Source organism: Schistocerca serialis, chromosome 2 (genome assembly GCF_023864345.2).
Source record: "Schistocerca serialis cubense isolate TAMUIC-IGC-003099 chromosome 2, iqSchSeri2.2, whole genome shotgun sequence".
Lineage (NCBI taxonomy): Eukaryota > Metazoa > Arthropoda > Insecta > Orthoptera > Acrididae > Schistocerca > Schistocerca serialis.
In genome coordinates, this window is record NC_064639.1 from 414058733 (window position 1) to 414085813 (window position 27081).

The window sequence follows — 27081 nt, forward strand, 5'->3', positions numbered from 1 at the left end:
GTGTGTAAGACCAAAGGCCACGAAGCCGGACGGCGTGACCCGGTCGCTCGCAGCAGAGTTGCAACACAAGTGAGCTGCGCGGATGTTTCCGTTGCTGACTCACCTGGATGCAGCCGCTACACCCCCGCTCAGCGGCAGGCGTTAGCGCCTCACTGAATCACACCACCTCTTACCCTGCCGATCCTTCTCCCCAGAGCAATGGTTCCCAGCCTTTCTTACACCGTTGTCCTTGAGTGGCATTAGATATTATCTATCACACTAACACACGTCATTCCTTAACCCCCAACCGGGCGCCGAGTCCCCGCCATTGTCTCCACTGTCAGCAACTTTAGCGCCTCTGGAATGATGGGGTGTTCTTGGAACACTCCTATTTTTAAAATTATGAAAGATGAATGATATTTAGGTTTCGTGGCTATTTTATGAAGACATGAAACTAATAAGTTAATCAGACGATCAGTATTACTTTATACTGGGTGATTCAAAAAGAGAGAACAGATTTGAATTTTTTATTGCAGTCAAATTATGAACGCTAGAAACACATTACTCATGTTTCTGGACAGAGGAAGGTTCGAAGTTTTATGTTCTCACAGACACTATACCAAACACTCCAGATGAGTACCATGCCTTGCTCTAGAAACATCGAAAAGGTCGTCCATTTCATACCAAACACGAATCAACAGATCCATGTTTACTGCTTCTACAGCTTCAACATTTCGATTTCTCAGCTCTTTAATAGTAGCTGTCATATGTGGGACAACGTCTTTTATGTACGCCCACAGAAAAAAATCAAAGTTGTCTAGGACTCGTAAGAAACCAGACGATCGTTGTGAGAAGAGAGGACATGAAAGGAAAGTAGTAATTGAGACAGGAGTGAGACAGGGGTGAAACATATCCCCGATGGTATTTAATCGATACACTGAGCGAGCAGTAAAGGAAACCAAAGAGAAATTTGGACAAGGAATTAATGTTCAGTGAGAAGAAATAAAAACTTTCGAGTTTGCCGGCAATAGCGTAACTTTGTCAACAGCGAAGGACTTGGAGCAGCAGTTGAACCGAATGCCTTGTTTCGAAAAGAGGTTGTAAGACGAACATGAACAAAAGCAAAATGGAATTTAGTCTAATTAAATCAGGGAATGTTGAGGGAATTAGATTAGGAATCGAGACATTTAAGTGATTATGGATGAAGTAGAGAGGATATAAAATGTAGACTGCCAATGGCAAGAAAAGGGTTTCTTAAGAAGAGAAATTTGTAAACGGAGAATATAAATGTAAGTGTTAGTAAATCTCTTCTCAAGTTATTTGTTTGGACTGTAGCCATGCACGGAAGAGAAACAGTGACGATAAAGAAGGAAGATTAAGGTTACCGTTCCCTCGACAGCGAAATTATCAGAGACGGGTGGACGATAATCAGTTCAGATAAGAAGAGAATAGAAGCTTTTGAAATGTAGTGCTACAAAAGAATGTTGAAGATTAGATTGGCAGATCGTGTAACTAATGGGGAAGTGCTGAACAGAACTGAGGGAGAAAAGAAATTTTTGGCATAACTTGAGTAAAAGGAGGATTGGTTGACGGGACACGTTCCGAGACATCAAAGAATCAACAGTTTTCTATTTGGGAGGGGGGGGGGATAGAGAGAGAGAGAGAGAGAGAGAGAGAGAGAGTCAGTGAGCCTTAGGGGGTGGGGAAGGGGTAGAGCGAGCGAGACCGAGACGAGTACAAAAAGCAGGTTCAAATGTCTGTAGAGTGCTGTAGTTATTCGGAGATGAAGAGCTACATCAAACCAGTCTTGGATAGAAGACTAAAATAACAACAAATCGAGATAATGTGCATAGTCGCTCGCCAGTCTATTTCCATTTACCGGTCTGACAAATGTTCCTATCTTTGGGCCAGATTTCACATGTTTACTAAACCACTGTTGAAACAAACGGGACACATTTTCGCAGGCGTCCCTTTATGCTGAATATGCGATTTTTATAGTACAGCACTACCTCACAAGAGTGTGCACGACAGAAGCAGCAAGACTGTGTTGCGGGCCCACTAGGCAGATGACACTGCTGTCGACAACACCCGTGGATTTATTTGGATAGCAGTGAGAGCTACCGTTAGTGTACTACATCGCTGTGACTGAACATCTTTAGCATACGCAGAATTTTAAATACGCAGAGTACGAAAAAGCATGACTTTCCAGCGTATTGTATCCTTGAACTTTATCACAGACAAATATTTTTTCATTGACTGGCGATATAAAGTGGTGCACCGTATGTGCACGAACTGTTTCCTTATCCTGAATTGTCACTGCCACAGGAAGATTTAGTCCGTCGAGAAAACCGTACAAGCTAATCTGTATCTCTTTAAAGTCTGCCGCGAGTATGTGCACGCAAATGCAAGCATATTGAACGAATTACTTTAGTTAAATCACGATATTTGTTTAATTGCTACTCATTCTTAGGAATGATAATCATTTTTCCCTTACTGTCGGAATGAAGAGCGCTAAGAAAAGACAAGCCTCTTGTTACATCTTTTCGAGCCTACCAATTAAACGCACAGCAGGACAACGTAAGAGTTCGAAGTGTACAAGACACATGTCGGACAATTCTCCTAGTCCGACTTTCGAATACTACAGAGAAGGTAAAAAACTGATCTCGAGAAGAGACAGTACCGCAGCGCAGTGGTTATCTCGTGTGAATTGCCCCTCGTTCTGTGTCATCTGTTCGGGACAACTGTCGATCGCGACGAAAGTACTGTTAAAGGAGACTGTGAAATAATGTTTAACAAAGCTGTGATAAGACCATCTACTGATGTATTTAGGAATTTTGTACAACTGACGATAACCTTGGGTAGTGGAAGATGTGACTCATCTAAAATTAACAATCCTGGTCAGTCCTCACATCATTACAGCGCGTGCTGGGCTCTCGGATATGTACAGTTCGCAGCCGTGTTTGTTTTATACGAAAGTAGCATGACCAGTGTTCCAAACAAAAATTAATCACCCACGTGCCTGTGTGCGTGTCCCTTGTTGGAGACAGAGGTTGGGTTCCTGCGTTCAGTGCCCTCGTACTTGGCTATATTAAGCGCTTTCCGGTGAGAAATGCGCCGAGGCCCATTTCCTCTCATCCTGTACTGTATTTGACGCTGCGCCAGGTCGGCTTCCTCCTTGGGGTTCAAAGGACTGAAATACGCGTGCTCCACGTAGGCGGTCGGTCGTTGCAGCAGGTGAGACACTGTCGAGCATCTTCGATTCACGTGCACTGTGCACATGATTTTTGGCTGTCTCATCGCAAAAAAAGAAAGAAAAATCCTCTTGAGGTTGGTCTGGGCGCTCTAGATTCCTCATTGTCGTGATGGACTTGTTAATATGTCACGCAGTGACCATTGGCGTTAGCTGTCTCAGGAAGAGTTCGGATAAAAAGTTTTGACGTCCTCAGAATAGTGCTACCATCTTCACGTTTCTTATAATAGAGCTTTCCGAAAACGTACCGTCCCTTATTTTGTCAGTCGTTCTGGTCTTTTTTTTAGACTATTTACCTGTTTTAGATGATTGTTTCTCCGAAAGTGATATAGATATACGAACCAGGTGCCTGTATCAGATAAATGGAACGCTCAGTACACAAATATTGTGCTTCGGATATTTTTATCGTGGGGGGAGAGAGAGAGAGAGAGAGAGAGAGAGAGAGAGAGAGAGAGAGAGAGAGAGAGAGAATTGCCTGTCCTCAACGAACTTCCCTACATTCACGTGAAGTTAATGAGGGATGTATCTAAGAAATGCATTGTACACAAGTTCGAACCACCTATATGATTCACGTGCACTGTATACATAATTTTTGGGTGAATCATCTCGAAAAACTATCATTAGGCTTGTAGACTTCTCTGCATATGTTCTCAGCGAGCAGCTTACGCTATCAGTGAGTGACAGAATTCTTCCTTGTTGATTCTTAGATGCCAGCGACTCGTGTTTACAGATATATATAGCCTACGCACACATCCCAACAGCATTAGTCAGAGAGATTCCAGCGGAAGTGTCCCTTCTTCTAGCCGCAGAGGGGGCGGGAGAAGGGGGGGAGGGGGGCTTTACTTCGCGTTGTGTGTCTCGTTTGAAATGCGGGATGGTATTGAGCATCTTAGAATACTCGTCTTGAATCTGACCACATAGCGTGTCCGCTGGACAGAAGAAAGTTATCTCGCGATATTCGTCTGCTCTTCCTGTTTGAGTGTCTGGATAAGCGCATCCGGACGTCTGACACAGTTGTTTCACAGATGCGTCGTGCTGTCTTAGTTATTCTTTGCAAATTCCTCCCTCTGTTGGCTGAGATCAGCGTCTCCGGCATTTCTTTTCCCTCAATGGGCAAATATTCGTAAAGTGTGATCGTTTCTTTCTTCCTTGCTCAGTTATGAGAAATTATTGGGAAGCGTTTACTAAAAAAGCACAATTTCACTTTCATTCAAATGGAGAGTGTAATTATTTTTCTGGTTTATCGTAGAAAGTTACAAGTCAAGATGTAATTCTTTATTTCTTCGAGACAGTATTAGATTCATAATTACCTTGCAGGTATCTTAAATGCACCACTTTGTGAAATGAATGATTAACCGTTATCTTGACAGCTTATCGCTCTTTTCTGTTGACGCTTGAAGATGTGGAACTTAACCAATAACGCAATCTCTGGAGATGGTTTGAAAATAGCGACGATTTCCCAATCGATCTTCCACCATATCATTTTTTTTTCTTTTATGAACGTCATTGCATATCGCAGGAACTGCAGTTTCCATTGTTACACCGAGCAGCAGTTAATCTGAAACAATAACGCAGTTGCAGTCGTTTTTTCTCATTCTGTGGTATCCTGCAATTGAAATGGCTGATTGCTCGTCAACCGAAAAACTAGTCATTTTTTTATGGCGTTACTGGCCAACTAAGGAGCACGTCAATATAATTATCTACTTCTTTTTTCCTTCATCTTCCTCCAAAACTCTTTAATTTTCTCAGAATGAGCTCTTTTCCTTTCATCTGACCTTTTGACTCCAGTTATTTTCCTGTTAGATTTACTTCTCCGTAAACCTTTGAATTTCTTGACGTCTAGTCTGTTCTCTATTGAGACACACTGCATTTTTTTAGTCCTTTCTCGTCTTGCCTTCCTACCCATTTTGTTTGCCTGTTTTCCTGTTTTGTAAGAATGAGTGGACCCTCTTTGTTAATTTGTCGTCGTTCATTCTCTATAGATGTCAACAGAGTGGAACACGACTTTCCTGATCTCATCAGTTATTTTAGTGCAGATTGTGAGTATATTTCCTAATTTGGTCTCAAAACCCAATTGCCAACTTCGTTCTTAATTGGATTTAATTTTGTCGCGGGATTCATCTCTCTGTCTTTTCCAAATCTTGTAATGCCCTTTTTCAGAGGATAAAAGTAGTGTTTTCGACCAACAGAGATGACTTCATTTAACAAATTTAGAAAAAAAATTATTGTACAGATTTTTCGCACTCATGTTCTTTCGTTCCTGATTTTAGTTACTTCGTTTTCGCATTATATGTTTGTATTTTCACCTAGGTATTTAAATTTGGCCATTTTCTTGATATTGCTACGCTTGGTTCCTAAAGTTCTTGGTTAGTTATCATGTGTTCTTGGTGAGTTACTTTCATGTTCTTTGTGTCTTCAAAACATATTTGTAGACCTGCTTTCTTAGCTGTTTCCTTCAGAACTTATAGCCTTTTCTTTGCAGTCTCTGAGGTTCTATTCATCATTACGAAATCGTCTGCAAAGGCCAAACAATGCAACTAATGCTTTGCTCACGTAAAGTGTGTTGAAAGGGTAGGTTATCTAAAGCAGATTGCCACTTTTTATGGCAGGGTTTCACCTGTAAGGCACAAAATGTTAAATCGGAGGTGCATGGTCTGGCAGTTTAAGGCACTTAACTATCATGAAGAGAGAATCCATGTTTATTCTACCTTCAGATAAGTTCAAATGTTATGGTAACGTAATAGGTTGTTATATTGGGAAGAGGAATGAATAGGGCACAGGGTTGAAAGTGATTGCAAAGGCTAAGATTGGCCTTCTTGTTTTGTGTGCATGACACCGCAACTAATATAACGTTGCAGTATAGTGACCAGGTAGAATCACCCAACAGCACGAGTACTTCCTGAGAGCGTTTCTGCCTCCGCTTTCATTACTAAAGTTTAATCAAGGCTGCTGACAAGCAGTTTTACTAGGTTGGTGCTTAAGTTCGTACCAGTTTTGTTTTGCGTATTGGTATTTAGGTTCCCATGGGTTTATTCAGCGATTGTCACTTTTTATTTGTAGTTGACTGTAGCTGTTTGAGTTAACTTATTGTCATTTTGTCATTTGGATATAGTGAGCGGAGCCGTGGAGCTAGAGAATGGAGTGTCACTGGAGAAATCGGAATATTTCCGACGTATTTTTCTGTTAAGAGTTCAATAGAGGAATGACAGCAGAAGATGGTTTACTCGTTTTGAGAAGGATCGTTTTGACATTAGTGACTCCCCGCGTCCCAGAAGACCTTCGGGATTTGCTGGAGATCGTTTAAACGCATTAATCCACAGTGATCCACATGAGTGTGCTCGAGAACTGACAGATGTGATGAACTGTGATCATTCCGCCATCAGGCATGCAATGGGGAAGGTTCAAAAATCGGGCTCTAAGCCACAACCACAAATATCATCTCTGCTGGCTCGTCATCAATTGGTTCGTGAAAAACAGCGGCCATTCTTATCCTGTACCGTTACTGTTGACAAGCAATGGTGTCTTTCTGCTAACATAAGGAAAAGAAAGGAATGCCTGACCGCAAACAAAGAAGCTTCCTTTTCAAAGATCAGAGCGCGTCCACAAAAGATAATGTTATACATCTGATGGAACAGAGACGGTGTGGCGTACTACGAATTACTTCCCCCCAGATGTAACTACCACTGCTGACATCTATTGTCAACAACTGGGACGTCTTGTTCATGAAATCCAAAAACAATGATGAGGAAGACTGCGTGAGGTGATGCTACTCCATGGTAACGCCCGCCCGCATTATGCTAGACTGACAGGAAACACTATACAGAAGTTGGGTTGGGAAGTCGTTCCCACCCACTTTGTTCATCTACCTTACGACCTCAGATTTTCAACTTTTCCGCTCGCTATCGAACGACCTTCAAGGAATTTCCGTTCCTACCTCAGCGTTGGCAGACTGTTGTAAATAGTGAAGGAGAATATATTACTGATGACTAAAGTCCCTCTTATATGTATCTGTTGTGTTTATTATCCTAATGCACGAACCCAGTAATAATAATAATAATAATAATAATAATAATAATAGGTGTTTGCAGTGTTGTACACAGGTATCTGAGAGAGATTTTTTCCTTATTCTTACTCAATGTAAATAGCAATAACAGTTATTTATACTTTTGACGTTTCCCAAACTTCTACCGCTTCACGTTCATTAACGCTTCTATTCATTATTTAGCGGCTTTGTTACATCGGTGCAGTTCGAAGCGATGCGCTGGAAGTGGAGAAAAGTCGTTAACTGCAAACGAAAACAAACCGTCGTGTGGTGTGCAGGTTGCGTCACGGTAAGCGTCCCTGGTCTGGAATCTGGAAGCGGTCTTGTTTACCGCTTGCTTGTGGTGCGCCAAGATAGCAGTGTTTATAGCAGCAACAGCCTACGTAACGTCTTGTGTTTTGTTCGTGAAATTCTACTGCGTATCGTTTAATATCGAGGAAAGTCGTTGTTTGCTCAATTCTCCAGTGCCAGCTAAATGGTTGTCGAGTGTCGTCGACAAGGACGGTTAACCCCCCCCCCCCCCCCGTCCCCATCTGTAAACGAAGCAATTGCATACTAAATACCATCGCGCTAATTGTTCATGCACTAGGCTATAAGTGTGTGTGTTTATTTGTGATTGTTGGAAGCTGAGGGCTATGTCAACTTATTATGCCGTTTATCATTATCGTTGTCTGCGTACTACTTGGGTGATGTGTAGATAACAATGATAAGTTGTTCTACGCGTTTTCTCTCGGCGGTTTTGTTTCCTGTGAATAACAACGGAAACAAAGTCTTCATTTTTGTTAAGGACGGTAATATCACGAATTGTTCAAAAAATGGCTCTGGGCACTATGGGACTTAACATCTATGGTCATCAGTCCCCTAGAACTTAGAACTACTTAAACCTAACTAACCTAAGGACATCACACAACACCCAGTCATCTCAATTGTTCAAAATGGCTCTAAGCACTATGGGACTTAACATCTGAGGTCATCAGTCCTCTAGACTTAGTACTACTTAAACCTAACTAACCTAAGGACATCACTCATATCCATGCCCGAGGCAGCATTCGAACCTGCGACCGTAGCAGCCGCGTGGTTCCGGACTGAAGTGCCTAGCAACGCTCGGCCACAACGGCCGGCATCACGAATTGTAGCAGCATTGGAGACAAAATATTCCAAGTTCAAAATGAGACAATGAGTTGCATAATAATCGCGAATAACTTTAGCGTCTGCAGTGAAATATTGTTTTCCACTTGGAAGAAGAAACTAGCCCCTTTAGTTCACTGAAACGTTTTAGATGATAAAGATCAATTCCCCTCTTCTTTTGCATCTGTCATTTTCACATTAATTTCATAGAGGCTTTTAAAGAGACGATAATTGTTAGGAAACCATAGTGGTAATTCATCCAAATGCTCAATTCTTTGTACTGCTATCGGAAGTTGCTCTGATCTGAGAGAACAACTGCTGCGGACAAAGACTCTTCTGTCCGTCTAATAAGTATTCATAGCAAATATTTAGCCTCATCGTTTATAACTACAATGACCCGTCCGGGTAGCCACGCGCGTTGCCCTGCCGCTTGCAGAATTCGCGGAGCCAACGGACTCGGAAGTGAATCCTCTCAGTGGATTAATGACCAGCCTGTAGGTGGTTTTTAGGCTGTTTTCCACATCCGACTAGATGAATACCAGGTTGGTAACCACGCCCGCCTCAGTTACACGATCCGCAAACAGAATACAGTCGCACACTTAGACATTGTATGACACTCGTCACAACAGTTGGGGTACACAAATTTCGTCCTGGAGGTGGGGAGGGGGTAGCGTTAGGAAGAGAATACAGCCACCTTCTACGACTAAAATCACCAAATTGAATAATTAACATATCGACACCATGAAGACACGGGAAAAAGGCCAGGAAAAGATGATGATTTGTAATAACAGCGTACACATAGTACAACGCGGTGAGAGGAGTTATGGGATAGCGATATGCAGATACACACATGGCGGTAGTATTGAGTACATAAGGTATAAAAAGGCAATGCATTGGCAAGGCTGTTATTTGTACTCTTGTGATTCATGAGGAAAGGTTTCCAATGTGACTATGGCTGCACGACGGGAATTAACAGACTTTGAACGCGAAATGGTAGCTAGAGCTAGACACATGGCACATTCCATTTCGGAAATCGTTAGGGAATTCAGTATTCCACGGTCCACAGTGTCAGCGGTGTGCTGAGATTACCAAATTTCAGCCACTACTACTCACCACGGACAACGCAGTGGCCGACTGCCTTCACGTAACGACCGAGAGCAGCGGTGTTTGCATGGTTGTCAGTGCTGGCAGACAAGCAACATTGCGTGAAATAGCCGCAAAAATATGTGTGGGGCGAACGACAAACATATTCATTTGGACAGTGTGGTGAAATTTGGCGTCAATGGACTATGGCAGCAGACGGCCGACGCGAGCGTCCTTGCTAACAGCACGACGTCGCCTGCAGCGCCTCTCGTGGGCCAGTGTACATATCAGTTGGATCCTAGGCGACTGAAAAACCGTGGTCTGGTCAGACGAGTCCAGATTTTAATTGGTAAGAGCAGATTGTAGGTTTCGAGAGTGGCGCAAAGCCCACGAAGCCATGGACCCAAGCTGTCAACAAGGCACTGTGCAAGCTAATTGTGACTCCATAATGGCGTGTGTTTACGTGGAATCGACTGGGTCCTCTGATCCAGCTGAACCTCTTGGAGACCATTTTCAGCCACTCATGACTTCATGTTTCCAAACAATGATGGAATTGGTTCAAATGGTTCAAATGGCTCTGAGTACTATGGGACTTAACATCTGAGGTCATCAGTCCCCTAGAACTTAGAACTACTTAAACCTAACTAACCTAAGGACATCACACACATCCATGCCCGAGGCAGGATTCGAACCTGCGACCGTAGCAGTCGCACGGTTGCGGACTGCGTGCCTAGAACCGCGAGACCACCGCGGCCGGCGATGGAATTGGAGTTTTTGTGGATAACAACGAGCCATGTCACTAGGCGACAACTGTTCGCTTTTGGTTTGAACAACATTCTGAACAGTTCGATTGAGTGCGTTGGCCACACAGCTCTACTGACATGAATCCCAGCCGGCCGTTGTAGCCAAGCGGTTCTAGGCGCTTCAATCCGGAACCGCGCTGCTGCTACAGTCGCAGGTTCGAATCCTGTCTCGGGCATGGATGTACGTGATGTCCTTAGGTTAGTTAGGTTTAAGTAGATCTAACTCTAGGGACTGAGGCCCTCAGATGTTAAATCCAATAGTGCTTAGAGCCATTTGAACCTGAATCCCACCGGACATTTGTGGGACATAATTGAGATGGCACTACGTGCACAAAATCCTGCACTAGCAACACTTTAGCAATTATGGACAGTTGCTGCCATACGCCGGGCAAAAGGAGGCCAGACACGACATTAGGAGGTATGCTATGACTTGTCACCTCAGTGTATATAGCCCGACGCGAGTGAACTTGATTGCTAGCGTACACCCCCCCCCCCCACCCCCACCCCCCTCTCCCTCGGCCTCCCCCTTCACACATCTACATCTACATCTACATCCACCTCCATACTCCGCAAGCCACCTGACGGTGTGTGGCGGAGGGTACCTTGAGTACCTCTATCGGTTCTCCCTTCTATTCCAGTCTCGTATTGTTCGTGGAAAGAAGGATTGTCGGTATGCCTCTGTGTGGGCTCTAATCTCTCTGATTTTATCCTCATGGTCTCTTCGCGAGATACACGTAGGAGGGAGCAATATACTGCTTGACTCCTCGGTAAAGGTATGTTCTCGAAACTTCAACAAAAGCCCGTACCGAGCTACTGAGCGTCTCTCCTGCAGAGGCTTCCACTGTGGTTCATCTATCATCTCCGTAACGCTTTCGCGATTACTAAATGATCCTGTAACGAAGCGCGCTGCTCTCCGTTGTATCTTCTCTATCTCTTCTGTCAACCCCATCTGGCACGGATCCCACAGTGCTGAGCAGTATTCAAGCAGTGGGCGAACAAGCGTACTGTAATCTACTTCCTTTGTTTTCGGATTGCATTTCCTTAAGATTCTTCCAATGAATCTCAGTCTGGCATCTGCTATACCGACGATCAACTTTATATGATCATTCCATTTTAAATCACTCCTAATGCTACTCCCAGATAATTTGTGGAATTAACTGCTTCCAGCTGCTGACCTGCTATATTGTAGCTAAATGACAAGGGATCTTTCTTTCTATGTATTCGCAGCACATTACACTTGTCTACATTGAGATTCAATTGCCATTCCCTGCACCATGCGTCAATTCGCTGCAGATCCTCCTGCATTTCAGTACAATTTTCCATTGTTAGAACCTCTCGATATATCAGAGCATCATCCGCAAAAAGCCTCAGTGAACTTCCGATGTCATCCACAAGGTCATTTATGTATATTGTGAATAGCAACGGTCCTACGACACTCCCCGGCGGCACACCTGAAATCACTCTTACTTCGGAAGACTTCTCTCCATTGAGAATGACATGCTGCGCTCTGTTATCTAGGAACTCTTCAATCCAAGCACACAATTTGTCTGATAGTCCATATGCTCTTACTTTGTTCATTAAACGACAGTGGGGAACTGTATTGAACGCCTTACGGAAGTCAAGAAACACGGCATCTACCTGTGAACCCGTGTCTGGTCCTCTGAGTCTCGTGGACGAATAGCGCGAGCTGGGTTTCACACGACCGTCTTTTTCGAAACCCATGCTGATTCCTACAGAGTAGATTTCTAGTCTCCAGAAACGTCATTATACTCGAACATAATACGTGTTCCAAAATTCTGCAACTGATCGACGTTAGAGATATAGGTCTATAGTTCTGCACATCTGTTCGACGTTCCTTCTTGAAAACGGGGATGACCTGTGCCCTTTTCCAATCCTTTGGAACGTTACGCTCTTCTAGAGACCTACGGTACACCGCTGCAAGAAGGGGAACGAGTTCCTTCACGTACTCTGTGTAAAATCGAACTGGTATCCCATCAGGTCCAGCGGCCTTTCCTCTTTTGAGCGATTTTAATTGTTTCTCTATCCCTCTGTCGTCTATTTCGATATCTACCATTTTGACATCTGTGCGACAATCTAGAGAAGGAACTACAGTGCAGTCTTCCTCTGTGAAACAGCTTTGGAAAAAGACATTTAGTATTTCGGCCTTTTAGTCTGTCATCCTCTGTTTCAGTACCACACACACACGCGCGCGCGCGCACACACACACACACACACACACACACACACACACACACACACACACACACTTGCTGTAGTTGCGGAGCATTCACACACGCGCGAGTGCACGAAGCGGTACCCAAAGGCGCAACTGGCGACAGGTTTTTATCGGCGCTGCTTCCGCTGCGGTTTCGCGCAACAGGCGAGGCTGCTGTGTGAGGGCTGCCCTAGCGACGGCAGTGGCTGCGCCGCGCCTGACCAGCACACGGCAGCCGGCGTTGGTCGCGCGGCGACGGTGGCCCGAAATAGCGGCAGGTGGGCGCCAGCCAGCCAACTGCGGAGTTCTACCGCACGCGCTCCTCCCACAAGCCACTTCGTCTCGTCTCGCCTACAAAGGCGACCATCACGTCTGTTAACCTCGGAGTTACATGAGTCTCGTGTGTGCTGTAGAGGTAGCTCTCCTGAGTAAGTGGATAGCGGCTTTTCACGCAACTGGCCCTTGTTTTCGAGGAAATCGATATTGAAGTTATATGCGTACTCCCTGTACCCGTAACGATAGCGAGCGTGGCGTAGCGTTTTAGACGCGAAGTTTCGCTGATAGTTACTGTCTGATAATTCAGTACGAGTACTTTCTGTTGTCTGAGTCTCACGAGAGCAGATGTTGGAAGCATTTACGCACAGCACGGTGGGAATGTGTGTGAGAGCTGAGAGATTACTCTCCGCGAAAATTTTCTCTCGTACTTGTGTGCGTGAAGGAAGAGGTTGTGATGGAACAGCGTCGGTCCGCAGCTGCACTTTAAAAAGTTTTAGCGGCAAAGAAAAAATACGTACACGACCGTGCTACTGTTGGATAAGATGATTTTGGAACATGCAAAAATCTCATTCTGAAGCTTGTGATGGAAAATCCACAACACCATCGAAATTTTACGAGAATGACAGTGATGGAGATCGAAGAAATGTTTTACATTATTCGACCCTAAGTTGCCAATCTAAATGCTGTTATACGTAAACCCATTAGTCTTAAAGACAGACTGCTGGTGACATATTTGTAGCATCATCTACGTTTAATTCAATTGGTTAAAATGGCTCTGAGCACTATGGGACTTAACATCTGAGGTCATCAGTCCCCTAGAGCTTAGAACTACTTAAACCTAACTAATCTAAAGACATCACACACATCCATGCCCGAGGCAGGATTCGAACCTGCGACAGTAGCAGTCGCGCGGTTCCGGACTGAAGCAGCTAGAACCGATCGGCCACCGCGGCCGGCCTATGTTTAAATACTTTAGTACTTGTTAAAGTAAAAATTACGATGAAATAAAGTTTCACGAGTTTCATCTTGATATTCATAGACGTTCAAAAGGCAAATAGGGCGGATGTCTGATAAATGAAAGAATTTCGGTCTTGTATTTATTTCAGTGTTTCTACTTGCATTGACTTACGGAACACTGATAAATTTCTGTAGGTCTGTTCTTCGATTATAATAATATAATCAATGAATCTCACGTCATATAGAATTAAGGACAAAGCAATTTTACTTGAAGTGAAATGGCAATTTTCCGAACTACAAAACGATTACTTTCAAACATAACTTCACACGTTTCTCTGTATTAATTCATCTATGTTACAAAACTACTTTGCCCCGTTCCTTGAATTGTGGGTATTCCGGTGAATTTAATCTGTCGAAGTGTTAACACCGAACAAACTTTCCGTCTTATCTCGGTTTCTGTAGTCCGATAACTGTACATTCCATAACGCCGGCCTTTCCTCGTACAATCTATTTAAATGCACGGCTTCCTCCTTCGGGTTTTTTTCCGACACTTCCCTAACACTCACACTGCACATCCATCGCGACAGTAGTCTCGAGTGTCCCCACAATTCCAGAACTCATTAAGAAAGTGGCTCGTTGCAGCGTTCACGTGGAGCAGTAAGTAGCGTGATAGTATTTCATTCATAATTTCATCTGATGTTGGTTTTCCGTGACTTCCCTAAATCGCCTCAGGCAAATGCCGGGATGGTTCCTTTAAAAGGGCACGCCTGACTTCCTTCCCCGTCCTTCCCTAATCCGGTCGGACCGTCCTCGCTGTTTGTCTACACCTCCCCCCCCCCCCCCTCCGCTCTATAATGAGAAAGACGCACCTTGAAGGAATTATCCGAATGAGACGAAAATCAGTAGATGTGATGTACATGTACATACAACTAAATTTCAGAAAATTAGGATGATTTATTCAAAAGAAAAGGCTTCACAGATTGAGCAAGTCAGTAACACCTTAATCCACCTCTGGCTTTTATACAAGCAGTTATTCGGCTTGGCACCGATTGGCAGAGTAGCTGGATCTCCTCCTAAGGCAGATAATGGCAAATTCTGTCCAGTTGGTGCGTTATATCGTCAAAATATCGAGATGGTTGGATGGCCCTGCCCATAGTGCTCCGTACGTTCTGAACTACGGAGAGATCCGACCACTTTACTGGCCAAGGAGAAACTCTCGCCGTGTGCGGGCAGACATTGTCTTGCTGAACTGTAGCCCCAGGACGGCTTGCCATAAATGGGGGGAAAAAAACGCGGCGTGGAATATTGTCGACGTACCGTTGTGCTGTAAGCGTGCCGCGAATGACAACCGACGAAAACGAATGAGCCGGCCAGTGTGGCCGAAAGGTTCTAGGCGCTTCAGTCTGGAGCCGAGCGACCGCCACGGTCGCAGGTTCGAATCCTGCCTCGGGCATGGGCGTGTGTGCTGTTCTTAGGTTGGTTAGATTTAAGTAGTTTTAAGTTCTAGGGGACTGATGGCCTCACATGTTAAGTCCCGTAGTACTCAGAGCCATTTCAATCGTTTTTGAAAACAAATGGCGCCCCAGACCTTCATTTCTTCATTCCTGGTTGTCGGGCCGCATTGTGGGCGACGGTCAGGCTGGTATCCCTCCGCCGTCCGAGCTTCTCCAGACCCGCCTTCACTGGTCATCGGGGCTTAGTTTGAAACACATAGCTGAAGACAATTCTTCTCCAGTCAGTGAGATTCAGACCGAAGACGTGCCTGGAGACACGTTCTCTGGCCAGTGGCCACATGTTTAGGGGAGCAGTCAGCTGCATTGGAGCAGCGGCGCCTCCCTCGCTTTCCCCGGCCAGTGTTGCGCAACCCGAACTGCCCCTGCCCTTGTTTGTCTCATTCAGCAACGCGGCCCATAGTCTCCGCTGTAAACAGTAAGCCTCGCTGCGCAGTACATTTCCATCTTGCCCTCAACGTGGCTCGCTGTTGCCGCGATAGATCACCAAATCAGCTAATTACTGCTCGGCGCCGAGCACGTTCTCCGTGTGTGTGTGTGTGTGTGTGTGTGTGTGTGTGTGTGTGTGTGTGCATGTGCGCGGGGGGGGGGGAGGGCGTTGAGGTATCATCCCCTCCCCTCATCATGCACACTGCTGAAGTCTGCGTAATCAGTTGGAATTTTACTAGAGGGTGATTTATCACTGAGAAGACGAGTTGTTGCCAAGTTTATGTGTCATCGGGGTCTGTTCTTCATTGGAACAAGTCGACGTAATGGTAAAGACACTGCCCACGGATTCTAGAGGATCAGAAATCATACCCCCACTCCGCCATCCTGTTTTGGATTTTCCGCAGCGTCAGGTGGTTCCTTCAGAAACCTCGCGAACGTTTTCCTGTCCACACATTCCTAATTCTTGTTTGTGTTCAGCCTCTAACGCACTCGTCGTGGACGGGTGTTAATATCTAACTTTCTTGCCCTTGTACGCAGCCTGCGTCTAGCTGCCAAGCACGGAACAAGGTGGAAACGCTGATCAAAATCTTTGCCACAAGCTGCTTGTAAGCAAATCGACTTAACCGCCATACATGTAATGAGTGTTGTAGTTGGACGGTGATACACCGCTGCCTGGTAGGTGTATTTCATACGCCTGAGCAGCTGAGCCACCTTGCTATGTTTTTCGTTGCCTTTCCAGCTGGTGGCCAAGGCATTTCGTTTGGCACCACGCAGGATCCTTGGCGCAAGCGCAGCCTGCCGACTGCAGCTGCACCTGATGATCCCTCACAATTACAAGAACAGAAACTAAAATCAACTGCTGCATCATTTACTGGCGAAGAGCATAACAATGCGACTCACATCCAGAATTTAATAGGAGAAATTTTTATTTTTCTCGTATGTTTCAACTTCGCATTTCACTTGGCATAAAACCATTTCTTAACAACGTATACTTTTCTTATGTGCCTGTGTGTCGTATTATTATAGGATATTGTCGTCTAAGCCGGCCTGTGTGGCCGTGCGGTTCTAGGCGCTTCAGTCTGGAACCGCGTGACCGCTACGGTCGCAGGTTCGAATCCTGCCTCGGGCATGGATGTGTGTGATGTTCTTAGGTTAGTTAGGTTTAATTAGTTGTAAGTTCTAGGCAACTGATGATCTCAGAAGTTAAGAGCCATTGAACCATTTCATTGTCGTCTAAGGCACTATTTGTCTGAACACTTTAAAAGTCGTATGAGAAAACAAGACTGGAAAAAATATTTCTACAGTGAACTAGATATACCTTAGAAGTGAGATACCGTTTTATTAAGACTTAAATTATATTGTGGTAATACCATCTGACATATGATCTGTCAGCTGTTCTTCGTAATATACCTATGGGTTCTACGCAACCCAAAATGCCATCAAATACTACGCGCAAGATTATCACATTCTCTCGCTTACTGTACAAAAACTGTTAGTCCTACTGAAAAAATGAACAGGACGCTTTTGTAGGAAATTTAATGCAGTTAATGTTGTTAAATTTTACAGTGGGATGCGTTTTCTCTAGAGGCCGTAGTTTCGAATTATTGAAGAAAAATGTACAAAAGTGACCTTCAAACGCGTTTTTTCTTCAATGACTCTAAATTTTGGAAATTTGTGGTAAGTTCCTCTGGGACCAAACTGCTGAGGCCATCGGTACCTAGGCTTACACACCACTTTATCTAACTTAAACCGACTTACGCTAAGGACCTCACGCGCGCACACACACACACACACACACACACACACACACACACACACACGCCCGAGGGAGGACTCGAACCTCAGACGGGGGTTGGGTTGGGTTTTGGGAAGGAGACCAGACAGCGAGATCATCGGTCTCATTGGATTAGGGAAGGACGGGGATGGAAGTCGGCCGTGCCCTTTCAAAGGAACCATCCCGGAATTTTCCTGGAGCGATTTAGGGAAATCACGGAAAACCTAAATCAGGATGGCCGGACGCGGGATTGAACCGTCGCCCTCCCGAATGCGAGTTCAGTGTCTAATAAGACGGGGGGAGCCGCGCAAACCGTGACAAGGCGCCCGAGACCGCACGGCTGCCCCGCGCGGCCAATGACTCTAAAACCTGGCCTCCAACGAAAACGTATGCTAGTACAAAATTTGACTACATTACATTTCCTACAAAAAGATCCTGTTCATTTTTTCTGTAGGATTAATGGTATATGCACAGTGAACGAGAGAACGTGAAAGTTTCGCGCGTAGTTTTTGAAAGCGTTGTGGGTTGCATAATACCCATAGATAGGGGCAGCTTAATCACAGTGTCTATCCCTAACCTACATCTGATGAAACGTATACGGACACTTATTAGTGGACATTCACCTTTATGACGTCGTAAACTCTGCTAGGGCACTTTCATTGAGTGCACAAGGTAAACTGCTGGTACCACTGTGGAACTCACTATTCATTCCTGCCGCGGACTTCATGCGATTTTTTTCAAACATGCTCCGCAGTGCTCTATCCTTAGCAGCCTGGATCTAGTTTCCCATGACGTCAGCCTCCTGAATCGTACGATTCCAAGTTGATGCACTTCGTGGGTGTGTAACGATTGAGCGGATCACACACGACATTAAAAGCCGTTTCCATGTTGGACGAAATGCTTTTGAAATGAAGCAAATAAGGAAAATTTCAAGGAATTTGAGTTTAGTATGAAGCGATTGGTACACCGTTGGGAAATGCTTCGCACGTTTCTTCTGTGGCAAGTAAGAAGGCTGCAGTGTGTGGCACGTAGGATCCCAGGCCGGAGAAGTAGCGACGTTTGCGATGGATGGGGACTGCCGGCGGCAGCCAAGGCCAGCCGAGGAGCGGCCGCCCGCAGCGCCGTGGCTGGCCAGTCGCGGCCTTCCACCGCGGCACAGCTTCCTGCTCTTTACAGCCTCGGCACGCGCCTTTACTTTAAAAGCTGAAAGCTGTGACATATCCCGCTGCACTCTGCGTACCGCATTTATCCTAATATATTAATCACCGGAAATAGCTTTCTGACCAGGAGGGGAAAAAAAGTAGCAATGGTTTTTTTAGCTAAATGGGAACAAAGCATTATTTGTTCGTTTCCGAGGCGTGAACAGCAGTGCCTCTTTATTGAAATAGCTCCCTCTCTTATTCATTCGGCAATACAGTTCGTCTCCTCGAGACCTGTGCAAAAACATATCATATTGTACGATCCAAGTGAACATGATGTTATTAAAAACGTAATACAGGACTCACTGACTCTCGTGTCCCGCGGTGTAGACATACAGGCTAAAGCGACGGTATTCGAAACCAGGTCTCCTGCTCACTAAGGAGATGCGCTAACCGCTACACCACACAGGCACATTGGCTTTGCCCTCCTTCACGGAACACCCTAGCACGCCTCCCTGCTCAATGCAAATTCTAGTTCACGACTCAGCCATTGGTATTCCCCTTAAACTCGAACAGCACCAGCGACAGTAGAGATGGTAAAGTCGGAAAATACACATCCGCCACTTGGTCAACTGTCGTTGAAAATTTCTACATTATACAGCAACGAAGAGAAGGCAGAAACGCTGTTCATCTATGGATAATGTAAGTTAGCAAAACTGTAACGACGCTGTGCATTTTCCTTACGCATCCATTTGTGTTCTGTCAACTGCAGCATGCAGGCGAGTTTACGTACCTGCACTGTGTGCTAGTACACGAGAGCTAAACTCAGTTTTTAATAACTACTTCGTCCGCATCGGTAGCTGCGGAGCCAGTGCGGCAAACTGCTAACCGAAGCGACCCGGGTTCGATTCTCGGGCGGTAGGAGATTATCCCCGCTCGGGGACTGGGTGTTCTGTTGGCCTTACATTCGTATCGGCGTTTCTGACAAGAAGTCGCCTCACTCTGTCGTGTCGTCTTTCTACTATTGAGATGACGGTGTGGGCACGAACCGAAAGCCAATAAATTGAAATAATAAAAAAAAGAAGTTCGTCTTTACGTGAGTGGTACACTGTGACACATTTTTGAGCAGGTCTTGAGGAGAGAGAGAGAGTGGTTTACCGAATAAGAAATATACACCGTGCTATTTAAAAAGCATGTAGGTGCTACTGTTGTTCGTATCTTCTCTTCGCAACGAACAAAGTTACAAGATAGGAAATCATGCTGGTTAATGTACCCCCCCCCCCCTCCGATAACTTAAAATAAACGTCATCTGCTTGAGACATTTTTTTTTTCATTTTCCAACGGGACATGTGCGGTAGCGTTCTCGCTTCCCACGCCGGGGTTCCCGGGTTCGATTCCCGGCGGGGTCAGGGATTTTCTTTGCTTCGTGATGACCGTGCGGTTCTAGGCGCTACAGTCTGGAACCGCGTGACCGCTACGGTCGCAGGTTCGAATCCTGCCTCGGGCATGGATGTGTGTGATGTCCTTAGGTTAGTTAGGTTTAAGTAGTTCTAAGTTCTAGGGGACTGATGACCATAGATGTTAAGTCCCATAGTGCTCAGAGCCATTTTGAACCAACGGGACAAAAAGTTTAGAGGAATCTATCCTGCATTTCTGGTATGCGATAGCTTTATGCTATTTAGCAGCATTTCTGACTATACTCCGATAACCTGGAATGTACAACTAGGAGGGAGGTGCAGGACTGGTGCGAAATCGTCCGAACAACCTTTCTGTGTGTGTGAAGTAAATTTACCATGGCGTACAGCACAGCCAAATCTAATGACTACTCTGGCTCTCGACTAGTCACTGCAAAATGCATGTAGACTAATATTGTTTAACTAACAACATTTACTCGTATTTTGTCCCTGCAGATTTCCAAAGAGGCATCATTTCGCTGATGACCACACTGATCGGAAAAATGGCTCTGAGCGCTATGGGACTAAACATCTGAGGTCATCAGTCCCCTAGAACTTAGAACGACTTAAATCTAACTAACCCAAGGACATCACACACATCCATGCCCGAGGCAGGATTCGAACCTGCGACCGTAGCAGTCACGCGGTTCCGGACTGGATTGCCTAGAACCGCACCACCACACCGGCCGGCACTCTGGTCGGAACTTTAGATTTTTAGATGATGTGATGTTCATGCGTTGCGCAAAGTGACAAAAGTATAGACATAATACATGTTGCACCAGAATCATAAATAACGTTATCTGTGGAAAGTGTATTTGAACATTTGCAAATAAATTATGACGTAGATTTTTTTTGGTTAAAGAGTTACCTGGGACGAGTTTGTGTGATAACGTACACATACCAGGAAAGGATGAGTGTAAGGGTCAGAGTTGATAACTTATTAGGCACAAAAACTAGAAACAAACATTACGCTGTCAAACAACGCAAAGTTATTCGTGATTCGCGGCTAAACTACCATATTTTATTATCTTTACTTACAAGGGGAGGCCGCCAATTGTGAAATTCAGATTCGATTCATACTGCGCATAATAAAAGCTCATTGCCAGAGGTGTAATGTGGCAAAGCACCAAGATGCACTTCTCAGCCGTTGTCGAGAAAATCGACAGTTAAAAGAAACCGTTGCGGTGAAATACGCTCTACAATTAATAATTTTCTGCAGCGTCGTGGCGCAACGGTAAGCGCTCGGGTTCGTAATCCGAAGATCGCCGAATCGAATCTCGTGCCATGCAACTTTTTTTATTATTTTTTTTGTAATTCAAGTGTATATATATATATATATATATATATATATATATATATATATATAATTCCCAGCAATCAGTTGCAACAATTATGCATATAATAAGTTGTTGAAAGTCGTTTGTCGTGGAAAAATAAAACTTGAAATAAAACACAATATCACAAATAGTATTCAAGTGGATACAATTTATTGAAAAGTTCGGTACACACTCGCACATAATTAACATTTAGTGACCAGAAGTAGCTGGAGTATCGCACGAACCAGAGTGGTAGTTATCATAGAAACATGGAAAGCAGAAAACAGCACGACATCGAGCACATCTGATAAATGATGCGTTTTTACAAGAACAATTGTTTTTTAAATTATCTGTTGGGAAACACACCTGATTGACATTCTGAAAAAATTGTTCTATCGTTCGTCAGGTTTGATGCATACCACGCGTATCGTATCATATCGGCAAAAATCGGAGAAGACAATTGGTGGTGGACGATGGATTTTATATATATATATATATATATATATATATATATATATATATATATATATATATTATGTGTGTGTGTGTACATTTGAATTACAAAAAACAAATTAAAAAAAAGTTGCATGGCGCGAAATTCGATCCGGTGACCTTCGTATCACGAACCCGAGCGCCTACCGCTGCGCCACGACGCTGCAGAAAATTGTTAATCGTAGAGCGTATTTCACCGCAACGGTTTCTTTTAACTGTCGATTTTCTCGACAGCGGCTGAGAAGTGCATCTTGGTGCTTTGCCACATTACACCTCTGACCATGAGCTTTTATTATGCACAGTATGAATCGAATCTGAATTTCACAATTGGCGGCCTCCCCTTGTTAGTCAACTAAAGTCTAAGAAACAGTTTATGATTAAATATAACTCACTCATTATAATTATGTAGACGTTACTAAATACACAAACAAGTAGTTTCGACGCTTGATAACGAATGTTGCACTAATTCGACGATAGCAAAAATGTCTAGACAACTGTGTTCAGTTGGCACGCATGTGTAGTGCCGAAATGACCACTAGATGTCACAAGAAGTGGATATGCCAGTATAAAAGGAGGCGAAGAGGATTGTGTTGTCAGCAGAGAAGCAGTAACACTAGAATGGAATTGCGAAGTGGCGACGCGAAAGAACAGCCACAACTGAAACCAGCCCCGGCATACATCACGTTCCGGCCCCTGTTGTAGCGCCACCACAAGGTGATGTCTAACTAAAATATTTTCTCAGCACATGTTCTCAGTGTGACGATTACATTAATTCTACATATCACGCCACTAGACAGCTGAAAAAAAATTAAAAGACTAACACCACACACACACACACACAGTGATGTGAGATATATATTCGTAATGTCTGCCTGCGAAAATATTTGAGGGTGTTTATGTATGCATCGTGTTTCTCAGTTGTGTGATTTGAGGTGCAAATGGCAAAGTATTTCAGAACAAAGCTGATAGTATATTTGAAAACTGCGCCTCAGAAACTGCGCTGTGAGCATGGCGGATTACTGTGCGAAGGGGCCCGAGTTTGATTCCCGGTTGGGTCGGACATTTTCTCCGCTTGGGGACTGGGTGTTGCATTGTCCGTATCGTCATAACTGACATTACACTTTTAAGATGGCTAAATGGGCTCGCTGTGAAAGCCAATAAATAGAAAAAAAACTGCTTAAGCTCAGCCCTTGAAGTGTCGCTGATATGGCATGCGGTTCGGCCCTGCCCCCTAGCTACTTGGAAGCAACGGCTTAAAGCGTAAATTACCGGACGAGTGACCGTGCAGGCAAACCTCTTCTCTCCGCGCAACACCTGTAGTGTAAACTGTTCAGAAAGTATGCAGACACTCCTTTTTCCAAGCTGTCTACAAAACTCGATGCACTGAGCACTGGTGTTTATGCTTTCCACTGAACGCCCCCCCCCCCCCCCCCGGCTAAGAAGTTCGCCTTGCTACGTAGGCCCTATCGTTGGGTACGCGTATCTCTGCGTGCTGATAGCGACTTCGGACGAAACAGTGTGTCATGTCTTAGTTGGCGAGGGAGTCAGTTCATTTACACCGTGTAAAACGCTGTGCTTACTGCAGTGTCTTATTTGCAACTGCAAAGACGGCGATGCGGATAAGGTACTTAAGAGCAGTAAGATTTGAAAACATTTTATCGGGCGTGCTGGGACCTGTTCTGCCCTTCTACGAGGAACAGCGGCAACTGCTAAACTAGACATTCCAGCCGGCCACTGAAGCAAGGATTGGTTCTTTGTATCTAACACTTCAGGTTTATCTATTAGATAAGGTCTTTCTTGCCCCACCCGCCCACGCCTCCGGTAGATCATTAACGTAGCATAATTTTCCTGCTTTCTTCTTCTTTCCCGGTGTTCCTGCAGTGCGCTCTCCTCTTGTTACTTACACACTTGCCTCCGCGCTTCGCTTCCTCCCGGTGCTCCCCCACGATAGACTTTATTCCCCCATATTTTGGCGGCCGCTCCTCGTGCGTATCTCGCGGTAAGGAGCCCGGCCTGCTCGTTACACGCGGCGCGCCTACCTGAATGCCGCAGCAATGAGAAAATAATGACCCGCCGCCTCCTGAATACATACTGCAGCGCAGCGCAGGGCCAGGGCAGGCAGGCTCCGCCCGCGGGCGACACCCGCCCCTCGCCGGCTCCACGTGTCCACGTGGCCGCAGGCCGCACGCTCCGCCACAGCCGCGCAACCTTGCCGAGCGTGCAGTTTCTTCCTGTGTACCACCGTACCTAACACGCAATCCCAGTGTCTCTAACATTGCCCTAGACGTTGCATGCTTCACCACATTAGAGATGTTGTTGTTGTTGTGGTCTTCAGTCCTGAGGTTGGTTTGATGCAGCTCGTCATGCTACCCTATCCTGTGCAAGCTTCTTCATCTCCCAGTACTTACTGCAGCCTACATCCTTCTGAATCTGCTTAGTGTATTCATCTCTTGGTCTCCCTCTACGATTTTTACCCTCCACGCTGCCCTCCAGTACTAAATTGGTGAGCCTTGATGCCTCAGAACATGTCCTACCAACCGGTCCCTTCTTCTAGTCAAGTTGTGCCACAAACTTCTCTTCTCCCCAATCCTATTCAACACCTCCTCATTAGTTATGTGATGTACCCATCTAATCTTCAGCATTCTTCTGTAGCACCACATTTCGAAAGCTTCTATTCTCTTCTTGTCCAAACCATTTATCGTCCATGTTTCATTTCCATACATGGCTACACTCCATTAGAGATAACCCTAAGGAATTTGGAAGGAGGGCAGTGTGACGGAATCTAATTGCTGTTGGTATCCAACTGCACCGTAAAATGACACTGTCGGATAAAGAAAACGCAAAACATTCGAAGAACAGGTCATTTTATTGACAGAGATGTGAGATGTTCATCAGTGTAGGAGTTACTGAAACCGCCTTGCTGGACATAAACGTTGCCAACAGGAAATAATTCAAAGTAAACGTCTTTACGAAAATATTAATTTTGTCAATAGTAGTTGAAATAACTGATCTTGAAATTTGTTGAGTGTAACTCGGTTTGTTCCAAATAATAATAAACGTTGACCAGAACTTATCTTCATTTCGTTGCTTCACTGCAGTTGACGTTTCCCGTAAGTTTCCTTAGTGAAAACGAGCCAAAGAACATCATGGTTGTCAAAAGACGTGAAAAGTCAGTTATTGTCTTAGTTGTACAATTTATGACGTCACGGAGTGCTGTTCAAGACCTTACATCATAATGGGCCTCCCATACGCTTTCTTGCGGGTCTTATATACTCTTGCTAGCAACTGATGCATTGTTGCGCATAGTAAATTTGCTAATTACAATTGCAAAAGTTGTTGATCATTATAAAAAAACGTTATCATCTGAAGCTTACAACTGAAATGCCTGGAATGTGATACAAGGACGATTTACACATGCCTTGTTTTTCTGGAAAAATAAGTGAAACGATACGAATAAACAATGCTGATTCCATTTTTGTTAATTACACTGAAACTATATTATCTCAAGTATTCCTACAATGTTCCCTGTGTCTAAAAGAGTACTTTATTGTTTAGTGCGAACAAGATTTTAATATACAATATAGCAGCCGAAATAAACACTTTATTTACAATGTTAATCTGTTCTCGTTATATAAATTATAGTAATTAAGAGGTAATTAGACGTTGTTATGTTAGCTAATAGCCAACGGCCTTGCTGCAGTGGTAACACCGGTTCCCGTCAGATCACCGAAGTTAAGCGCTTTCGGACTGGGCTAGCACTTGTATGGGTGACCATCCGGTCTGCCGAGCGCTGTTGGCAAACGAATTGACAACATACGTTGCCACCAATGGTCAGACTTAATGTTAGAGAGTACTTTGAGACGAAGTTGTTGAAAATTACGTTATAGTACTCAGTAGGCGAAGTTACTTAAATGGGTCCTACCTAATTACATAACAGTTAATCTTAAAACCCAAATTAGCTTCGAAATCGTATGCGTAATAAGCTGTTACTTTTCACAGTATATGATAACAAATTCAAACCAAATTAAAAGCACATGTCACGGTAAAAGGTGCCCAGAGAGTCGTATCAGTACACAGTGTAACCCCCTCCACCTGTAGCGGCAACTCGGCCGTGTATTCTTGCATGCAAACTATCGTGAAGGAGCCGGATGGCATGCTACGATAGTTTGTTCCAGCCATCTTACACCTATTGTTGCAGTTTGGCAATGGTTCTTAAAGCTCTGGAGAATGACTCGAGTTCCCACTTCACCATGTTCAGTTGGTGAGATATCTGATGACATTCTGGTCGGGATAGTTTCACGGCGCGAAGACCACGTCGAGTCGCAGCAGCCGTATGTGATCATGCAGAGTCCTGCTGAAGCAACACGCCTAATTCCTGCCGAAAAAAACGGCTGTAGTGCAGTGTAGTGGCCGCTGGTTACTTTATCCTGCAGAAACACCATATCTGGGCGCCATTTGTGCCTGATGCCGCCCCCTCCCCCCCCCCCCCCTTCCATGAATCCTGTGGTGAGACTTTCATGTCGTGGGCGAATGTATTCCGGAATACGTCACTCACCAGGTCAACGCCGTACACGTGTATGTCCATAACTCGCAAACAGACAGAGCCTACTGTCTTACTGAAGATAGCAGAGCGCCGTTGCACCCTCCAGTCGACTATTTCACGACGCCAGAGTAGCCAAGCTTGGCAGTGTCGTCGTGTCAGTGTTAGCCTAGCCAGAGGCACACGAGATCTTAGTCCTGCAGCAACCATATGGTTCCCAATGCCCTCAGTGACACAAACAGGTGCCACATGTTGCGTGGATGATCTTGACGTGCCATCTGCACTACGCTGACATAAAAACTGATCCGTAAGTCTGAGAATGTTCTACAGACCACAGCTGAAAGCTGTGACACACAACCGGTTCATATGTGCCCAACATCTTCAGCAATCCGTCGATACTTCCATCCAGCTTCTCGCAGGCCCACAATGCGTTCGCTTTCAAATGGTTGAAGTTGTTCAACAGGGACACGTACTTGTCATCGGATCATGGTTATTCCTTAGAACGGATGTTTGCATACGCTATCCACCTCTAAACTCGGCACACTTACTGCCTGCAGAGTCAAAACAGAGGACGCACAGACAGGCCTAGGCCTCCTGATCGCCGATGACCCTGACAGACGAACCAGTAACACTACAACCACTCAGTAGCACATACTACTGAAAACATCCCTCGAGGAAGTTACATTTCTTTCC

General features: G+C 44.8%; 1 protein-coding gene and 1 pseudogene across 2 annotated transcripts in view; both read left to right on the top strand.

The window, feature by feature from the left end:
* Nucleotides 1-27081, top strand: part of LOC126457257 (zinc finger protein 395) — a 528326-nt gene that overhangs the window by 338909 nt on the left and 162336 nt on the right. The gene's annotated exons all lie outside the window — the stretch shown is intronic.
* LOC126458830 (5S ribosomal RNA) lies at nucleotides 25530-25647 on the top strand (annotated as a pseudogene).